Source organism: Nerophis ophidion, linkage group LG01 (assembly GCF_033978795.1).
Source record: "Nerophis ophidion isolate RoL-2023_Sa linkage group LG01, RoL_Noph_v1.0, whole genome shotgun sequence".
Lineage (NCBI taxonomy): Eukaryota > Metazoa > Chordata > Actinopteri > Syngnathiformes > Syngnathidae > Nerophis > Nerophis ophidion.
The window spans coordinates 74,964,116-74,985,861 of record NC_084611.1 but is presented as its reverse complement, the minus strand read 5'-3'; the positions used below and the strand labels follow the sequence as shown (position 1 = coordinate 74,985,861).

Below are 21,746 nucleotides of genomic sequence, written 5' to 3'. Positions count from 1 at the left end.
ACTTTTACCTGATATTATTTTATTAAAGTAATTTGTATTTTACTTTTAATCCTTTTAGTTATGCAAAATTGTATTTAGGTATCTTCTGCTGGCCCCACTATGGACTGGACTCTCACTATTCTGTTAGATCCACTATGGACTGAACTCTTACACTATTATTATGTGGGGCGGTATAGCTCGGTTGGTAGAGTGGCCGTGCCAGCAATGAGCAGGTATTGGACACCTCGCTCGCTTATCCATGCCGACTGGACACTGGCTGAGAGTTAGGGGGCGGCCGAGGGGGGAGTCGGCTCTCTTGGTTGCTTTGTTGGGTCGGCTCCTGTCTCTGGCCATGCTCCCTCCACCCCAGCAGACGATGGCGTGGAACACCGCATAGGCCACCAAAGTGTATATGTTTAATTTATTTTTGAATTTTTGTGGCTGTTTGTAGAAGTGTCTGGTTGCATCAGCTCTGCTCAATTCATGTATTTAATCTCCTTTCTGTTCTTTGATGTTTCCCTCTTACACACATGCTTATGTGTGCTATGGCTATGAGGTTTTTTCCCCCTTGGCCTCAGTCTGGACCCCCTCTCCAGGGGCCCAGGCTTGGACTGCGTTGACCCCAGCATTTACCTGTCCCTCACCTTTTTTGTAAGGGGCGTCGGACGTTGGCAGACCCGTCACCGATCCTGTTTTGTCTCCCTGTAATGTTTGTCTGCTCTTGAATGGGATTGTGCTGAATATCTTTCTTTCCCCTGTCCGGTTCAAACACTGATGACATCTATTAAACAAGACAAGAAGCAAGGAATTAAACAGGGACAGAATAAAATGTGGTTCAATCGAGGAGAAACGCGTACACCTGTACCCACGCTCTGACGAGAGATTGTAAGCCTCCTCTTTTATTTGGACTTTCCTTGATTACATGGCAACAGCTGTTTCTAAGGGAGTGGGGGTCATAAACAGCCATCGCCTTTGATTATAAAACAGTTCAAAGAAAAGATCCCTGGTGCTTGGGCAGATCCTGCTTTCTCTCCGCTTTGTAGTTCTCGCGTCAAGACTGAATCTTTCTGTGGGTTACAATCCATAAAAGAAACCAACGCCTTCATGTTGCTTCTCATTGTACACAGTGGAGTTTTTCAAGCCTTTTGCTTGTTAAGATGAAAGACAGCGTTTGTCCTCTCGCAGAGCGAGCTGAACTCAATGTAACACAACGTTTTGTGATAACTACGATACAATTATTCTGACATCCCCTCTGGAATTAATGCAGTGTTTCTGATTCGGATTCTAATTCTGATGTCATTTCTGAGTAAAAGCATGAGGTACTGCAAGTTTTCTAGATCTGAGCCGAAAGTAGCTCTGGTGGCAGTTTAGTGCAGGTGAAAAGAGGCCCATTAAGAGCTCATTACACGGCCACACATACAGTAGCAGCAGCACATTGTGGTTGAGTAAATTGAGCTGCAGGAGTGGTTGCCTTCCTAATGGAAACACGCTGAGAGGAAATGAAAATTTTAATGCGGACATCTCAACTCCACACAGCACAGCTCACTAACGGGGCACCGGGAATGAAGATTCAGAGATATCGAGGCACAGGTGTATGTATATGTATGTGCAAAAACATCTTGGCCAGCTGGGCTTTTTTTGTTGTTGTTTTGGTCGGACTAATTGCTGCATGTCAATGTAATTTGCGGTTTTCAACAGCTGAAAGGATCAGCACCGTCTGCTTTCAATGCAGCTGCTCGTAAACAGGAATCAAAAGTCAACATGCAGAAATGCACAAAAACTAATTTTGTTCTTTAAAGGCCTACTGAAATGAGATTTTCTTTATTTAAACGGGGATAGCAGGTCCATTCTATGTGTCATACTTGATCATTTCGCGATATTGACATATTTTTGCTGAAAGGATTTAGTAGAGAACATCGACGATAAAGTTCGCAACTTTTGGTCACTAACAGAAAAGCCCTGCCTTTACCGGAAGTCGCAGACGATGACGTCACATGTTGATGGCTCCTCACATATTCACATTGATTTTAATGGGAGCTTCCAACAAAAAGAGCTAATCTGACCGAGAAAACGACAATTTCCCCATTAACTTGAGCGAGGATGAAAGATTCGTGTTTGAGGATATTGATAGCGATGGACTAGAAAAAAAATAAAATTGCATTGGGACGGATTCAGATGTTTTAGACACATTTACTAGGATAAATCTGGGAAATCCCTTATCTTTCTATTGTGTTGCTAGTGTTCTAGTGAGTTTAACAGTACCTGATAGTCGGAGGTGTGTGTCCACGGGTGTCTTGACGTCAATGTCTCAGGGAAGTCGACGGCAGCTTTATGGACGGCGCAAGCTCAGCTGATCTCCGGTAAGAAGCGACTTTTTACCACAATTTTCTCACCGAAACCTGCTGGTTGACATTCGGTCGGGATCCATGTTCTCTTGACCGCTGTGATCCAAAGTAAAGTGTCACCTCCGGGAATTTTAAACAAAGAATCACCGTGTGTTTGTGTTGCTAAAGGCTAAAGCTTCCCAACTCCATCTTTCTACTTTGACTTCTCCAATATTAATTGAACAAATTGCAAAAGATTCAGCAACACAGATCTCCAAAATACTTTGTAATTATGCCGTTGAAGCAGACGACTTTTAGCTGTGTGTGTGTGCAGCGCTCATATTTCCTAACAGTCCGTGACGTCAGGCGTCCACGTCATCATTCCACAACGTTTTCAAGAAGAAAAAATGTAAAGTATCAAACAAAAAATGTAAAGTATCAAACAACAGAAGAATAAGTGATTATTACATTTTAACACAAGTGTAGACAAAACATGTTAAGAGAAAGTAAGCAGATATTAACAGTAAATGAACAAATAGATTAATAATTCATTTTTTACCACTTGTGACTTGGACCCCCAAGTATGTGAAACTTTGCGAGACAATTTTAAAAGGAAAATTGTGCAGAGGATATTTCTTAGCAACAGAATTTATAGGAAATACTATACTTTCACCCAAGTTCAATGTGTAGCCAGTAGTGTTGTAACGATACCAACATTTTGTTACCGGTACAGGTACTAAAATTATGTTGATTCCTTTCGGTACTTCGGGACCACAAAAAATTTGCATTATCGGCTTCATTTTAACCCAAAATCTTAGGCTACATTAAACATATCTTTTGTATTGCAAGTTTGTCCGTAAATAAAATAGTGAACATACAAGACAGCTTGTCTTTTATTAGTAAGTAAACAAACAAAGGCTCCTAATTTAGTCTGCTGACATAAGCAGTAACATATTGTGTTATTTATTATTCTATTATTTTGTCAACATTATTAAGGACAAGTGGTAGAAAATGAATGATTAATCTACTTGTTCAATAACTGTTAATATCTGCTTACTTTTTCTTTTTACATGTTCTATCTACACGTATGTTAAAATGAAATAATCACTTATTCTTTTGTTGTTTGATACTTAACATTAGTTTTGGATGATACCACAAATTTGGGTATTAATTCGATACCAAGTAGCTGCAGGATCATACATTGGTCATATTCAAAGACCTCATGTGTCCAGGGATGTATTTCCTCAGTTTATAAACATAAAATACATTAAATAAAACAAAAGAAGATGTGATGCCAAAAAATATTGATGTAGTCATAGTAGTATCGACTAGATACACTACTGTACTTGGTATCATTACAGTGGATATCAGGTGTAGATCCACCAATGGCATTTATTTACATTTTGATGGCGGTGAGCTACGGTGTGTAGTGAAACATGTTTAGCTATTCCTCGTCCTGCAGGGAGGATACTTGTAAGAAACTTACTTTATTTTTCGCCCTTTTGGCGAGTATCAGTGATTTAAAAGTAGCTGAAACACTGACAACTGGGGCTGGACGTTAGTCGCTCGCTAGCATATTTTAAAGCACCTTTTCCTGAGGGCGTTTCAGTGTTATGACTTCACCTTTATCATTAGTTTTTAAGCCAAAATGCGTCCGTTGTCAGAGTTAGTTTGTGACGAACCCTAAGATGCAGAGAAGGAGGCAAACATTGAATAAGGAAACATGGTTTTAATATAAAATACTAGAAAGAACAAAAAACAAAGGGTACAAACATAAAGCACGCACGTGGGCGGATAACAAACAAAAAGAGCTAGCATGGGAACTAGAAAATAAACGGAGCTTAGCATGGAAGCTAGCAAAAACAAAAGGCTTAGTACGTAGGCTAGCATACACAGAAAAGGGAACAGAAGTCGTTACGTGTTGTACAAAGACAAAATAGGAAGCAGGGAACCAAAAAACAGTAAGCTACAAACATCTAACGAATTAGAGCTTAGCGCGACGCTGCAACGACACGACACGACAGGAGCGACAATACCATACAGAAGCGACTTGCAATACGTGACAATAATCCAGCACTCGACTGGAGGACAAAACAGGTTCAAATAGGAGCGGGCTGATTGACACCAGCTGTGGCCAGGTGCCAATCAGCCGCAGCTGAGGAGAAACAGCGCACAGGGGGAAAAAAAACAGGAAACAGACAAAATAAGAGTGCTGACATGAACTCCATCCATCCATCCTTCCATCCATCTTCTTCCGCTTATCCGAGGTCGGGTCGCGGGGGCAACAGCCTAAGCAGGGAAACCCAGACTTCCCTCTCCCCAGCCACTTCGTCTAGCTCTTCCCAGGGGATCCCAAGGCGTTCCCAGGCCAGCCGGGAGACATAGTCTTCCCAACGTGTCCTGGGTCTTCCCTGTGGCCTCCTACCGGTTGGATGTGCCCTAAACACCTCCCTAGGGAGGCGTTCGGGTGGCATCCTGACCAGATGCCCGAACCACCTCATCTGGCTCCTCTCGATGTGGAGGAGCAGCGGCTTTACTTTGAGTTCCTCCCGGATGGCAGAGCTTCTCACCCTATCTCTAAGGGAGAGCCCCGCCACACGGCGGAGGAAACTCATTTCGGGCGCTTGTACCCGTGATCTTATCCTTTCGGTCATGGCCCAAAGCTCATGACCATAGGTGAGGATGGGTGCTGACATGAACTAAAAACAGGAAATACTAAACACACCAGAAGAAAAACTAAAACACGAACAATCTTTTCTGTCTACACATTGTGTCTGTTTCTAAGTACTCAGTGATTGTGCACTGCCGAACATGCTCGTCTGCCCGTAAAACCAGCAATGTCTTGACGTGACGACGACACGGGCGCGGGGGGGACCAGTACGTTTCAGAGGCAATATAGCACCGACAAGGATTCATTAGTATTGTGGTACTATACTAATACCGGTATACCGTACAACACATTGACACTTGTGACAACCCGAGTGCAAAATAATTTGTCAAAGTGATGTACTTTAGTTCTTTCATTCGAATACGGAGGGTTTTTTTTCCACTTTACCACCATCCCAGAGCATCACTTCCCATGCACAGTGCTCCGTGTTAGAACACTGAGGATAATAACATCCATTAGAAGGGAGGAAGGAAGGAAGGAAAGAAGACGGAAGGGAGAGTACCCACCAACTTGTCCGCAGCATATTTTGCAGTACTTTTTTTTTATATATATATACAGGAAACAAAGGTAACCTAAGAGACAATAGCTTTCTTATAAGGAAGTTGACTCAGCAGCACACTTTGTCCATGCTATGTCGGAAAAGAAAGTGTTGGGGCTTTACCGGTGAGCAGATATTTTGCAAGCTGCCACTCACACACACACCATCATACCCCGGCAGACACCAGGAAGACAAGGACTGAGGTAAGTGTCACATGGACTTTCTATTCATTGCAAAGCACGTTTCACAGCAATGTTTTTTTAGAGTCACCTGAAAACTTTGGTATGGTATGGTATGGTAAGGTAAGGTACGGTGTGGTATACTGTACTATGGTATAGGGCTGCAAAGAGTAATCGATTAAGTCAAATAACAAAATTAGAAAAAGGATTTGATTTATATTCTGTTGCTTTGATTTGTCGTTCAAAGGGTTTAACAAATATAATTCGATCAAATCCGAACCTCGGGGAGTGCCCGGAACATAAAGCATGCATTAGCGGTGGTGTGTGTGATGTGTTGCTACGAGTTTTATTATGATTTATTCATTTCAGGTTTAGCTCACTTGTTAAAAGTACAATTTTAATGTTGATGGTGTGCATTCATTAGAAAAAAAGAATGAATGGTGAGCAGAAAAATCTTTGTTTCGACTATTTTACCTACAATACACACTGAGGCTTAAAAATGGGTTTTATCCGATTGCACGATTCATCCAACAAGGTCATTGATATATTACTCAATGACTCGGATAATTGGTAGCTGCAGTCCTAGTATGGTAGGGTATGGTATAGGATAGTGTGACATGGTTTATTATGGTGCAGCTAAGATAGGCCATACTTGCCAACCCTGAAAATCTCCCGAAATTCAGGCGGAACTGGAGGCCACACCCCCTCAAGCTCCGTGCGGACCTGAGTGAGGACAGCCTGTTTTCACGTCCGCTTTCCCACATTTTAAACAGCGTGTCCGCCCAATGACAATATAACTGTAGAATGATGGAAGGCGAGTTCTTGGTTTCTTATGTGGGTTTATCATTAGGCAGTTTCATTAACGTCCTCCCAGCGCTGTAACAACACACAACAACAGCAGTCACGTTTTCGTCTACCGTAAAGCAGTTCGTCTGCCGTAAACAGAAATGTTGTGACACTCTTAAACAGGACAATACTGCCATTTACTGTACATGCACCACAATACCTTCAGGCAACTTCAACCCTTTACTAATACCCTCTTCCATTCACATCCCATCTCCCCGGATTGTAAATAACCTAATGTAAATAATCGAATGTATTTCTAATGTATATACTTGTTCTTATGCTATCTGAACTCACTATCTTATCTGCTCGCTGTACATATCCTACTAAGTAAGACCTACACTGTTTCAATGTCCATTTCTCTGTTGATGCAATTGTTGATGACTGAAGTACTGATAACATCCAAAGCTCCTCATCCCAACCCCCGTATTATAAATAATGTATATAATTCAATGTATATAGTATGATGATTAACTTGTGTGATGACTGTATAATGCTGATAGTATATATGTATATTTGCCTGATAGTATATATGTATATTTGCCTGGGGGCCACTGGATGCAGACACTGGGTGAGGCTGGGCCGCAAGAAAATATATATTTTTAAATCTAACATGCACGTTTTAATGAATTCACCTTCTTTGAACGGCTTTCCCACCCTAGCAACATACTAGCCAACCCTCCACATTTTTCCAGGAGACTCCCGATTTTAAGTGCATCTCTCGACAATTTCTGAAAATTTGTCCTGATTTTCACCCAGTCAACGATACCAAAAGAGTGCCGTGTTGTTGGCGCTACCTTTACCGCCTCTTCAACATGTCATCGCTTTTGACTTAACATCATATTAACAGCGTGCAACCTAATTATATACTGTAAGAGACTTTGGTGGACACACGTGAGTGACTGCAAGACAATCGATCAACAGCCATACAGGTCACAGTGAGGGTGGCCGTAGAAACAACTTTATCACTGTTACAAATATGTGCCACACTGTGAACATACGCCAAACAAGAATGACGAACACATTTTGGAAGAACATCCGCACTATGCCACAACATAAACACAACACAACAAATACCCAGAACCCCTTGCAGCACTAACGCTCCACCTCGACCGACGCAGGGTGGGAAGAGTTTGGAGGCGGAGTTTGGTGGTAGCGGGGGTGTATATTGTAGCCCGGAAGAGTCAAGGGCTGCATGGGATTCTGGGTATTTGTTCTGTTGTGTTCATGTTGTGTTACAGTGCTGATGTTCTCCCGAAATGTGTTAGTCATTCTTGTTTGGTGTGGGTTCACAGTGTTCAACTTGTTTAAACAGCCACCTTCAGTGTGACCTGTAAGTATGCCTTGCAGTTACTGACACGTGTTTGCAGAAACCTAACAGAACATGTGGCTGAGACTGTATGCTGTATGTTTGATGAAAAGGTGGATGCTGTGACTTGTGTCTGAGACCCCTGCTATAAACAAAAGGCGCTCTCAGCGGAGGTACAAAACTTGGCTATGAAAACAAAACTATTACTACAACGTAAACTATGGACATAAAACAAAACGTGCAAACTATGGCATGAATAACGAAAACTTACTTGGAATGAGAAAGGAGCATGGATCATCCGCATGGATAACAAGGGTGTATAGAGGGTGGTAGGCTGTCTGCCTGGCAATTACAGGCTTAAATAGCTGCAGTGATGACAGGTGCGTGAGTCCAGACAAATCAGGTGCGTGAGTCGTGAACACATGACAGGTGAAAACTGATGGGTTGGCATGGTGACAAAACAAACAAGAGTGCCCAATGAATCCAAAATAAAACAGAACGTGACTACAAAACATGACAATTACATATTCTGCACAGAGAATGTGTAATTGTTTGTCATCAGTTTCTTCCATTCCGATATAGACAGCCCAAAATGTTTTCCTCAAAACTTTCAGAAAATTTTGGAACAAGTGATAACATTTTGGGGATGATCTGAATAGTTCTACTACGTTACCATACGCTTACGTTACAAGCTTCAACTTTGTGTGTGTGTGTACGTTTTCCTGTATTTCAACCCTTCTTGAGACATCAACAAGGAAAAATAGCTTCCATATGAGGACCGGTGAACAAGTCAGGACATGAATCATGGTCCCAATACGGAAAACCATTGCATCCAATAGAGAATGTCTCATTTGCACCCCTGGTGGAGAAATCTATCAAAATGAGGGTGGTCCCAAAAAAGAGGGACTTTTCAAATTGACTGTGTGTCTGTTTTAAAAGTGCTCCCCCTCTGGTCAACATATGAAATAACAAGTGTGTGTACAAATTTAAAGGGCTACCCCTCTGGTCAACATATGTAATAACAAGTGTGGGTAAGGAATTGAAATGTGCCCCCTTTAGCCAAAATTAATTTAAAAAAATACAAATAAATATGTATATAGAAACATATTGTAATAACCTAAAGTAAATAATGAAGATTAAAAACGACTTACAAACAAAAAAAAAAACAACAAAACAAGTTAAAAGCTTACCTTTTTATATTTGCATACTATGCATATGTTATTAATGTTGTAAATATAAATCTATATATATCTAGAAAGGGTGGTCCTAAAGAGGTAAGAATTTTTCTGAAGTCTCAAGAAGGTAACCAATACAAGAATGCATGTGTGTGTGTCCGCCTCCACCCACAGAGACAAAGACAGTAGATGACTGACAAAAGCCTTCATTCTGTTTCTTTCACTCCACTACATATCGTTCAAAAAGTTATGGGCTTGTCCCTTTTGGGTTGGCGGGGAGTCGCTGGAGCCTATCCCAGCCGTTCGGGTGGAAGTGAAGTGAATTATATTTATATAGCGCTTTTCTCTAGTGACTCAAAGCACTTTTACATAGTGAAACCCAATATCTAAGTTACATTTAAAGCAGTGTGGGTGGCACTGAGAGCAGGTGGGTAAAGTGTCTTGCCCAAGGACACAACGGCAGTGACTAGGATGGCGGAAGCGGGGATGGAACCTGGAACCCTCAAGTTGCTGGCACGGCCACTCTACCAACCGAGCTAAACCGCCGGAAGGCGCGGTACACCCTGGACAAGTCACCACCTCATCACAGGCTTTCAGTCAATGTCAGAAACGGGATATGGAACAAGTGATTATATTTTGGGGCTGATCCGGATCAGTACTTTTTTTCACTATTGGGAGATGGAGATGCTTTTCTACTTATACCTTTATTAATGGGATGGCTGTAGTCATTTTTACCATGCATTTTGGTGTTAAAAGAATATCTGTCACAAGATGTTCTAAACCGTCTACCAGCGTGCTTGTGTTATAAAGTGTTAGCAACAAATGTCAAGGTCCAAACGGTTTTCAGTGCCGCCTCCTACGCGTACAACAAATGCAAAGAAAATGTGCTGCTTTTGCTCCTTCCTTAAGGAATAGTGAAAAGGATTAGAAACCCATCACCCGTGTTTTGCTTCCCCTCTGTACTTCATTTCTCTTTGTCTGCGATAACACGCTTTGCTCTCCGACACAGGCGGTGACAGCAGTGCTGACAGTGTCGCTGCTGCTTTAGGTGATTGAAAACGACTGGCTTTTAGTCTCCTCAAAGAAGCCAGAACCTGAAGGTACACTTTGAGGAGACATGTGATGTTCCTGACAACTGCTGCTGTCAGCTGGTTCACATCCTACTGTAGAATTAAACAGAGAAGCATAGACAGGTGGTAGAGCGGCCATCGCCCAAGTTTGATCCCCAGTCCCCATGTCCAGGTACCAGTTGCTCCTGGTACCACGTTATTGGTCATCAGCAGTTGCAGGATTTTGTTTGTGGCCCCATTTTAGTCTTTATATTACTCGTATGACACGCTAGAGCTGTGCTATTTAATTGGCGGCCTGGGGGCCCGGGAATGACCTCATGCCGGCCCCCGAGTACAGTTCGAAACTTGGAAGTGCCCCTGTTGCATGGAGAGACTTGGATCATGGTAAAAACATTGGCAGATCCTTGCATTGACACCTTAACCTTGCTCAGTGGGCTTGTGGTTAGAGCATGGGTGTCAAACTCTGGCCCGCGGGCCAAATCTAGCCCGCCGTGTAATTTAATTTGGCCTTTGAGGCAATATCAATTTAGCATTAGAGCTGGCCCACCGGTGTTATACAGCGTCGGTGCCGCTGTAACACTGCATTCACCGCTAATACTCATACTTGCCAACCCTCCTAATTTTCCCGGTAGACTCCCGGAGTTCAGTGCCCATCCCGAAAATCTCCCGGGGCAACCATTCTCCCGAATTTCTACCGATTTCCACCTGGACAACTATATTGGGGGCGTGCATTTAAGGTACTGCCTTTAGCGTTCTCTACAACCTGTCGTCACGTCCGCTTTTTCTCCATACTAACAATTTGTCACATAATATTTGTGGCTTTTACACACACACACACACACACACACACACACACACACACACACACACACACACACACAAGTGAATGCAAGGCATACTTGGTCAACAGCCATACAGGTCACACTGAGGGTGGCCGTATAAACAACTTTAGCCCTGTTACAAATATGCGCCACACTGTGGACCCACACCAAACAAGAATGAAAAACATATTTCGGGTGAACATCCGCACCGTAACACAACAGAAGAAATACCCAGGACCCCTTGCAGCACTAACTCTTCCGGGAAACTTCCAGCAAACTGACCAATAATTAACGTTTTATTCATGCATTTTCTCTTGCTACTTCAAGGCTTGAATGTTTGGTTCATTCATTATTTTATTTTCAAATGTATTATCAGCCTGTGGAAAAAATTAGATTTTTACCTCAGAAGATTGCAAATAGAAAAAAAGCCATTCAATTTGTATTAATTTTTTTTTCTATTCCATTGATATTTTTTTAATTATTATTATTTTAAATTGGATTTTGCATGTCACCAAAGTTATATAAGCCTTACTTGTTCAATATTTAATGCAAAACTTGTTTGGGTCCCTGTTAAAATGTTAATTTGTTCAACATTGGCCCGCGGCTTTGTTCCGTTTAAAATTTTGGCCCACTCTGTATTTGAGTTTGACACCCCTGGGTTAGAGTGTCCGCCCTGAAATCGGTAGGCCGCGAGTTCAAACCCCAGCCGAGTCATACCAAAGACTATATAAATGGGACCAATTGCCTCCCTGCTTGGCACTCAGCATCAAGGGCTCCATACAGGCTAACCTCCTCCAACCTCCACGGACAAAGCTTCGAACAATGGGAGAGCAGGATTTCTGCTCCGCTGCTCCCAGTCTGTGGAACGCTCTCCCTGACCACCTGAGGGCACCACAGACTGTGGATGCTTTTAAAAAAAGGCTTAAAAACCCATTTAAAAAAAAAAGCCTTTTTATAGACATGCATGCTGGTTTCTAGCTATTGGGCTGTTTCTAGTTTTATATTTTATTTATTTTTATTATCTATTATTATTATTATTACTTTTTTTTTTTACACTGTAGCACCTTGAGGTTGTTTGCTCAACGTAAAGTTCTTTTTACAAATACAATTTATTATTTTTATTATTATTATTGGAATTGGGGGTTAAATCACCAAAAATGGTTCCCAGGCGTGGCCATCACTGCTGCTCAGTGCTCCCCTCATCTCCCAGGGTGTGATGGGTCAAAAGGTAAATGGGTTATACTTTTATAGCGCTTTTTTACTTTCAAGGTACTCAAAGTGCTTTGACACTATTCCCATCAGGAGCAAGGGTGAAGTGTCTTGCTCAATGACACAACGGACGTGACTAGGTTGGTAGAAGCTGGGGATTGAACCAGGAACCCTCAGGTTACTGGCGAGGCCACTCTCCCAACCGCGCCTACGATTGTCACACATACCTAGTGTATGTGTACTTCAACTTTTTTAACCTTAGAAAATGGGGTCAGAATTTTTAATTTTCTTAACAATTTAGTTGAATATCCGTGCACTAAGGGCTACTCAGTTGGCTTGTGGTTAGAGTGTCCGCCCTGAGATCGGTCGGTCGCGAGTTCAAACCCCGGCCGAGTCCTACCAACGACTATAAAAATGGGACCTATTACCTCCCTGCTTGGCATTCAGCATCAAGTGTTGGAATTGGGGGTTAAATAGCCAAAAATGGTTCCCGGGCGTGGCCACCGCTGCTGCTCACTGCTCCCCTCACCTCCCAGGGGGTGATGGGTCAAATGGTAAAGGGGTTATACTTGTATAGTGCTTTTTTACCTTCGAGGTACTCAAAGCAATTTGACACTATTCCCATCATTCGTATTAAAAATTGCTGCCAATCGCCTTTTGTTTCATCTACTAAATTATTTGCCCTGCACATCGCTCTCTGTCTTTGCACCCTGGGCTCACGCCGTCTGCTGACATGCGAGTTTCTGATGTATGCATTTGTAAGTAGTACATTTTTCTATCAAAAGTGATTACATGAAAATTACAAATATATTAACGTCTGTGCCGCGGCACAATAGTGTGCCGTGAGATATTGTATGGTGTGCCGTGGGAAATCATGCAACTTCACCTAATTAGTCTAAAAAATTTTTTTTTTGCAAATCAATAATCATAATATGTGTAACATTCCATATCAGTAGGCGGTAGCGTTGTAGAAGTCGGAACGCGTCGAGGATGGTTTGTCGTGATCCCAGAATGCAGAGCACAGCGGGAGACAGCATGCAGGTAAAAAGGTATGCAACGTTTAAACCAAAAATCAACAAAAGGCAAGTCCCGCTAGTAAAAGGTTGAGGGGGGCGTGGCCTGCGCACCTGCGGCGAACCGGAGTGTGGCAGGACCGGCTTCGAGATTGGTAACAGGTGAGTGGATGACACGGCTGAAAGTGTTTGTCTAATCACCTGTCGATCTGTTGAAGGCAGCAGTCGGTAGTTGGAGTTGGAGCACACGCGAGACACACGAGGAAGACAATTGCTGGAGAGCACTAAGTAAAGACAATTGCTGAAAAGCAGAAAATAGATATTGAAAAATTAATCTTATAGAACTTTGAAAGCCTGTCATGTAAGTCCTTGGGGTTCCCGAGAACCCGGAAGCAGCAGGCTTCCACAAAGGCACTGAAGCATAGGAATGGCTATGCAAAACAAAAGTAAAACTGAACTGTCTAAAAAGTCAACAAAAACAGAATGCTGGACGACAGCAAAGACTTACTCTGGAGCAGAGACAGCGTCCAAAAAGCACATCCATACATAACATGACTATCAACAATGTCCTCACAAAGAAGAATAGCGTACGCACAACTTAAATAGTCTTGATTGCTAAAACAAAGCAGGTGCGGGCGATAGTACTCAAAGGAAGGCGTGAAGCTGCTACAGGAGAACACCAACAAAACAGGAAGGGTCACCAAAATAAGAGCGCAAGACAGGAACTAAAACACTCCACACAAGAAACAACAATAAACTCAAAATAAGGCACGGCAACCTGGTGGAGTTTCATATTTTAAACTTTTCTGCTGGTGGTGTGCCTCCGTATTTTTTTGATGAAAAAAATGTGCCTCGGCTCAAAAAAGGTTGAAAAAACTGCCACCGGATTATAAGGCACACTGCTGATGAGCAGGTCTATTCATACAGAAGGCACACCGGATTATAAGGCGCATTAAAGGGATCACATATGATTTTTTTTCTACCTTTAACACACTTCCTTGTGGTCTACATAACATGTAATGGTAGTTCTTTGGTCAACATGTTGCATAGATGATGTTTTACGGACCATCTTCAAGTTGCTTTCTGGGCGGTCCTATTTACGTGGCTCTTCTCACCGTCATCTTCATAGTACCGGTAGTTTTTAGGGCTTCCATAGCGAGTCTCCTGGCAGATATAAGTTAGAACCATACGTTACTTTGTACTAGAAATAGCAACAGCGAAGGATGAATGCCCCACAACAAGACAATTGAGAAAAAGAAGGAGCTTATTGAGTAACGGCACTTATGCAGATCCCAAATACACATCAGCAGGTGCCAATAGGTCAGAAAAGTTGGTTTAGCCAGACAATATGTTTCCTAATAGGTGCCATTTTGGGGTCCTTACACACTCACCACAATAATACCCGTTTCTGGATGTTGTTGATAAATGGCTTTCGCTTTGCATGGTAGCGCTTTAACTTGCACTTACAGGTGTGGCAATGAACTATATTTAGTGACAGTGGTTTTCTGAAGTGTTCCTGAGCCCATGTGGTGATATCCTATAGAGATTGATGTCGGTTTTTGATACAGTGCCGTCTGAGGGATCGAAAGTCACGGTCATTCAATTTTGGCTTCCGGCCATGCCGCTAACGTGGAGTGATTTCTCCAGATTCTCTGAACCTTTTGATGATATTATGGACCGAAGATGTTGAAATCCCTAAATTTCTTGCAATTGCACTTTGAGAAACGTTGTTCTTAAACTGTTTGACTATTTGCTCACGCAGTTGTGGACAAAGGGGTGTACCTCGCCCCATCCTTTCTTGTGAAAGACTGAGCATTTTTTGGGAAGCTGTTTTCATAGTCAGTACGTCTGACGATGGTTGCCGCAAAGCTCCGTGTTCCATCAAACTGTGTGGCTTCGTAGCTGACCAAAGTCGTACTAAAACATTTTGAAAGATTTTTGAGCGTTGTGTGTAATGTTCTATATTCTCAATGAAACATTAAAGTTTAGGTGTTGCTTGCTTACGGGTACTTACTTGCGTCATTTATTGTACAGGCTTCAACTTGCAGTCCACACGTATCTCTTTTTTGTCACTGCCATCTAATGGTCACACTTATTACGCCTTGTATCAAATTAAATTGCTTCGAGGGCGGTAAGCTCAACCGGAATTAATACATGAGGCAGTATAGCTCGGTTGGTAGAGTGGCCGTGGCAGCAATTTGAGGGTTCCAGGTTCGATCCCAGCTTCTGCCATCCGAGTCACTGCTGTTGTGTCCTTGGGCAAGGCACTATACCCACCTGCTCCCAGTGCCACCCACACTGGTTTAAATGTAACTTAGATATTGGGTTTCACTATGTAAAGCGGTTTGAGTCGCTAGAGAAAAAGCGCTATACAAATATAATTCACTTCACTTCACATACAAAAGGCGCAATGAGGTACAAACCCCGTTTCCATATGAGTTGGGAAATTGTGTTAGATGTAAATATAAATGGAATACAATGATTTGCAAATCCTTTTCAACCCATATTCAATTGAATGCACCACAAAGGCAAAAATAATTGATGTTTGCAAATAATATTTAACTTAGAATTTCATGGCTGCAACACGTGCCAAAGTAGTTGGGAAAGGGCATGTTCACCACTGTGTTACATCACCGTTTCTTTTAACAACACTCAATAAACATTTGGGAACTGAGGAAACTAATTGTTAAAGCTTTGAAAGTGGAATTCTTTCCCATTCTTGTTTTATGTAGAGCTTCAGTCGTTCAACAGTCCAGGGTTTCCGCTGTCGTATTTTATGCTTCATAATGCGCCACACATTTCCGATGAGAGACACGTCTGGACTGCAGGCGGGCCAGGAAAGTACCCGCATTCTTTTTTTCACCAAGCCACGCTGTTGTAACACGTGCTGAATGTGGCTTGGCATTGTCTTGCTGAAATAAGCAGGGGCGTCCATGAAAAAGACCGTGCTTGGATGGCAGTGTATGTTGTTCCAAAACCTGTACAGTATGTACCTTTCAGCATTAATGGTGCCTTCACAGATGTGTAAGTTACCCATGCCTTGGTCACTAATGCTCCCCCATACCATCACAGACGCTGGCTTTTGAACTTTGCGTCGATAACAGTCTGGATGGTTCGCTTCCCTTTGGTCCGGATGACACGGTGTCGAATATTTCCCAAAACAATTTGGAATGTGGACTCGTCAGACCACAGAACACTTTTCCACTTTGCATCAATCCATTTTAGATGATCTCGGGCCTTGAGAAGCCAGCGGCGTTTCTGGATGTTGTTGATAAATGGCTTTCGCTTCACATAATAGAGCTTTAACTTGCACTTACTGATGTAGTGACAAATTTTATTTAGTGACAGTGTTTTTTTCTGAAGTGTTCCTGAGCCCATGTGGTGATATCCTTTAGAGATTGATGTCGGTTTTTGATACAGTGTCGCCTGTCAGGGTCATTCACTGTTGGTTTCCGGCCATGCCGCTTACGTGGAGTGATTTTTCCAGATTCTTTAAACCTTTTGATGATATTATGGACCGTAGATGTTGAAATCCCTAAATTTCTTGCAATTGCACTTCGAGAAACGTTGTTCTTAAACTGTTTGACTATTTGCTCACGCAGTTGTGGACAAAGGGGTGTACCTCGCCCCATTATTTCTTGTGAAAGACTGAGCATTTTTCGGGAAGCTGTTTTTATACCCAATCATGGCACCTACCTGTTCCCAATTAGCCTGCACACCTGTGGGATGTTCCAAATAAGTGTTTGATGAGCATTCCTCAACTTTATCAGTATTTATTTCCACCTTCCCCAACTTCTTTGTCACGTGTTACTGGCATCAAATTCTAAAGTTAATGATTATTTGCAAACAAAACAATGTTTATCAGTTTGAACATCAAATATGTTGTCTTTGTAGCATATTCAACTGAATATGGGTTGAAAATGATTAGCAAATCATTGTATTCTGTTTATATTTACATCTAACACAATATCCCAACTCATATGGAAACGGGGTTTGTATATGACATCTAAATCCGCGTTTCAAAACGTATGGTAGCATAATTTGATGCAGGAGCGCAAAAATCAATAGACAATGCTATCAAATTATGCAACAGGTTGCTTTTTTAACAGGCAGCTCATTTCGACAAAACACCGGCTTCCGAGTAGACGAATGAGGTGTCTTAGGTAGAAAAGCGCTCCTCTTCTACCGTGATGCTTGAAATTTGTGTTGATTTAAAAATGTTAGGCTTTTTGCAAGATGTGAGACTCGCTTCCTTAGGAGCAGAAATTCCCAAAAAAAAAGGGGTCGTGCATATCTTCTTTCCTCAATGAACCTCGGAGAACAATAGCTGGATGGATGTGTTGCAAGGCAGCGTTTATCCATGTTGTTTTCCAGCAGGTCAGTTTTACACCCCCCTCCCTCACCACCACATTCCTCACCAACCTTGCCCCAGTTGGGAGCCCCTCCCTTCCCTGACAAGGACACGGCTCTAAATCTGCTGATTTTGTTGTTCCATAAAAAATACATTGTGTTCTTCTGGCACAGCGGTGTTATTTGATGATTTATATCGGGTTTTATCTAAAAAGCAATGCCCTTGAATTCGAAGACAACCAGCTTCATCAATGCATTTATTGTAATGTTATGATAGACAGGAGCACTTGATGAAACACACATTTCCACCAAGGTCAAACAATATAATGCCTCCTAAGGGTTTTGACAAAAGTAAGGGTTTTTAGAATAGAAGAATGAACCAGGTAAGTATGTTTCGTTGTTTGTAATTGCTCAGCTTGTTATGTTCCGCGTGGCAGTTTGGACTTTTGGTGTGGTTTATCTTATTTTCCTATATTACTTCTGATTAAGTGCTTTTATTTTGTTGTATTTTCCTGTTTTGACTGATAGTCACAAACACACTAGGTGTGGGGAAATTACCCTCTGCATTTGAGCAATCCCCTTCTTCCCCTTTGGGTTATTAACATGCTAATGTGCTAATAGTTTCTGGGTGTTGTTGATAAATGGCTTTCGCTCTACATAGTAGAGTTATAAATTGCACTTACAGATGTTGCGACAAGCTGTAGTTATTGACAGTGGTTTTCTAAAGTGTTCCTGAGCCCACGTGGTGATATCCTTTACACACTGATGTCGGTTTTTGATGCAGTACCGCCTTAGAGATCGAAGGTCACGGGCTTTGCCGTTTACGTGCAGTGATTTCTCCAGATTCTCTGAACCTTTTGGTGATATTACAGAAGGTAGATGGTGAAATTCCTAAATGACTTGCAATAGATCGCTGAGAACTGATATGAGGTAGCGATTTGTCCAGGGTGTATGCTGCCTTACGCCCAAATGCAGCTGAGCTAGGCTCCAGCGACCCCCGCCACCCCGAACGGGACAAGCGGTAGAAAATGGATGGCTGGATGGATAGCTCGCTGAGAAATGTTGTTCTTAAACTGTTCTGCACAGGTGTCAAACTGAAGGCCCTGGGGGCCAAATCTGGCCTGCCAAGTTATTTTATTGTGGCCCGCCACTTAAATTTAGGCAGTGTACACAATGGGCAAGTCGCTATCTCATTGCAGTTCTCAACGAGCTATTGCAAGTAATTTAGGAATTTCACCATCTACCTTCTGTAATATCACCAAAAGGTTCAGAGAATCTGGAGAAATCACTGCACGTAAGCGGAAAATACCGTGACCTTCGATCCCTCAGGCGGTATTGAATCAAAAACTGACATCAGCGTGTAAAGGATATCACCACAAGAGCTCAGGAACACTTTAGAAAACCACTGTCAGTAACTACAGTTTGTTGCAACATCTGTAAGTGCAAGTTAAAACTCTACTATGTAGAGCGATAGCCATTTATCAACAGCACCCAGAAACTTAGCACATTAGCATGTTAACAACCCATAGGGATCATATTATGATTTTTTTTTTCTACATTCAAAACATTTCTTTGTGTTTTATGTAACAGTCTCGTGGTTCTCAGGTCAACATTTTGCATAGATTGTGTTTTACAGACCATCTACTAGCCGCTTTCTGACCGTCTCTTCAGAATGTGCCATTTTTTGGGCGGTCTTGTTTACGTGCGAAAGCCCCCTTTTGCCACCAGTCAGCCATGTTGTAGTTTTTAGCACTTCCATACGGAGTCTACTAACAGTTGTATGTTAGAACGCTCGAGAATCGTTTTGGTGATTTAACCCCCAATTCCAAACCTTGATGCGGAGTGCCAAGCAGGGAGGTAATGGGTCCCATTTTTATAGTCTTTGGTATGACTCAGCCGGGGTTTGAACTCACGACCTACCGATCTCAGGGCAAACATTCTAACCACAAGGCCACTGAGCACTACTTTTGTCATGCTGGTGAGAGGTGGGCAGCACACCTATCTTTGATTTGCCAATAAGGCTTCTATTTCACTCACCTAATTGCTAGCAGTGTTTAAAAAAAGTACTTCAAACAAGTAATTAGCTATGGTTCCTAGTTACTTTTCCCAAAACAAAATTACTGTTTTTTTTTTTTTTTTTTATTATATTCAGCAAAAAATAAGTCCAGAGAAAACTCAGGGTCTTTGTAACTTGTTGGGAATTAGGCGGGGGGTGGAAAAAGAATCGGGTTGTATGTAGGAATGTTTTGGTTAAGCATTGGGTAAGGCAGTTAATAACATCAATTGTAAAAGATACCCATTTGAGGGAGTAAACTTTTGATGAAAATACAAATACAACATAAATTAGTGATCAACCAACATCAAAGCAGTGTTTTTCCAATTCAGAGAAAGTGGGGGTTTGGGTGTAAGAAGAACCGAGCCGAGCTTTCTCCAGCAAACCCCAAGATTGTCTAAGGGTCATAAATGGGTCTTATCTCTTGATAAAAAACAGACCATTGCAGTGAAAACAAAGTTGCAAACATAAATTGAGGTTTTGGACAAGAAATTTCTAAAATATAAATTTTGCCTTTAGATGAGTTACCAAGGAGAGTAATTATTGCATTACTAATTTTAAAAACCCTTCAAATATCTAGCGTGTTGTCGAAAAATATTTCATGAGATTAGAGTGCATAATGCAGTGTGTCAGTTTGAGAGTACTTTGCATATTAACACATTATAACATGCTAACTTAAACACGTCAGCTTTGTTTTGCAAAGTTTCCAGCTGCACACCTCAGACCAGTGTTGGTAATAACGGCGTTAGTGTGACGTTTGGCTGGCATCGTGGTGCGTGTTTGTTCTCTCGAAGTGCAGTCGGATAAGGGCACAGCATGAAGGTAAGAAATTAAGATTTATTTCTACTACAAAACAAACTAAGAACAGAAATACTTGCACAAAGGCAATAGAGACAAAACCAACAGAACTAGCATGTGAGCTAGAAAGAACTAAAGACGCTAGCGTGTGGGCTAGGGAAATAAACAAACGGAGGAATAGAATGGAAGCTAATGAGTTCAAAAAGTCCTTTACTACAAGCGGGGATAGCGACGTCACCTGTTGCATCAAAAAGCAAATTAGACTGCGACGACGAATGACAAACTACGGCAGGCTTAAATAGGGACTGAAATTAGGAGGCAGGTGCTTGTCAAAAACACAAGGCAGGTGACACTAATATGTAACTATGACAACAGAACAAAACAGGAAGTGCCACCAGGAACTAAGGAAGACAAAATAACAGAACAAAACCAGAATATGTCATGATCCTAGTAGCGGATCATGACAGTTAGAGTATAACTGCGTTACTAACAGTGTTATGTTTTTCCAGTAACTAATAATCTAATTACCATTCCAATCATTGAAACGCTGTGGCCGTTACTAAGAATGTGAAGTGGCTCGTTACTACAGTTTGGTTGAATAAAACGCAAGGTGTCAGGTTTGGGCTCACATTATGTTCTCTGAATGCAGTGAGCAAGGGTGGGGATGACAAAATTATTGGCAGCAACGGATATGTCCACTGAAAAAGGGACACCATACTCTGGTATCATCTTGCATCATCTCTGTCCCTCCGTCCGCTGTGTCAGGCTTTGCGAGTCCGCGTGCGCGCACACACACACACACACACACACACACACACACACACACACACACACACGCGCGCGCGCGCACACGCACACGCACACGCACACGCACACACACACACATTCCTGTATTTGTTTGCCGTCTGGGAACCTCCAAAAAAATGCCTACCTCTTTAGGACCACCCTTTCTAGACACATAAAGATTTAATAATATATACATACTATGCAACTATAAAAAAGGTCAACTTTTAGTGTTTTTGTTGTTGTTGAATTTTTTTGTTTGTAATTGGTTGTTAATCTTAATTATTTACTTCAAGTTATTACAGTATGTGTCTATATACATATTTATTTATTTGTTTGTTTTATTAATTTTGGCCAAAGGGGTGCATTCAAATTTTCTTACACACACTTGTTATTACATATGTTGGCCAGGGGGGAGCACTTCAAATTTTTACACACACGTTATTTCATATGTTAAAACCCACACACAGTCAATTTGAAAAATCCCTCCTTTTTGGGACCACCCTATATTTGAACGATTTCACCACCAGGGGTGCAAATGAGACATTCTCTATTAGATGCAATGCTTTTCCTTATTGTGACCTTGATTTATGTCCTAACTTGTTCACCGGTCCTCATATGGAAGGCACTTGTC

The 21,746-nt window shown here is 41.9% G+C and overlaps 1 protein-coding gene across 1 annotated transcript in view; it reads left to right on the top strand.

Annotated features, from left to right (window-relative positions):
• Positions 1 to 5,592: 5,592 nt before the first annotated feature.
• The window catches only part of LOC133559472 (uncharacterized), a 79,613-nt gene continuing 63,459 nt past the window's right edge, over positions 5,593 to 21,746 (top strand). The window contains exon 1 of the mRNA XM_061911282.1: positions 5,593 to 5,712. The gene's annotated coding sequence lies outside the window, so the exon portion shown is untranslated. The remainder of the gene's footprint in view (positions 5,713 to 21,746) is intronic.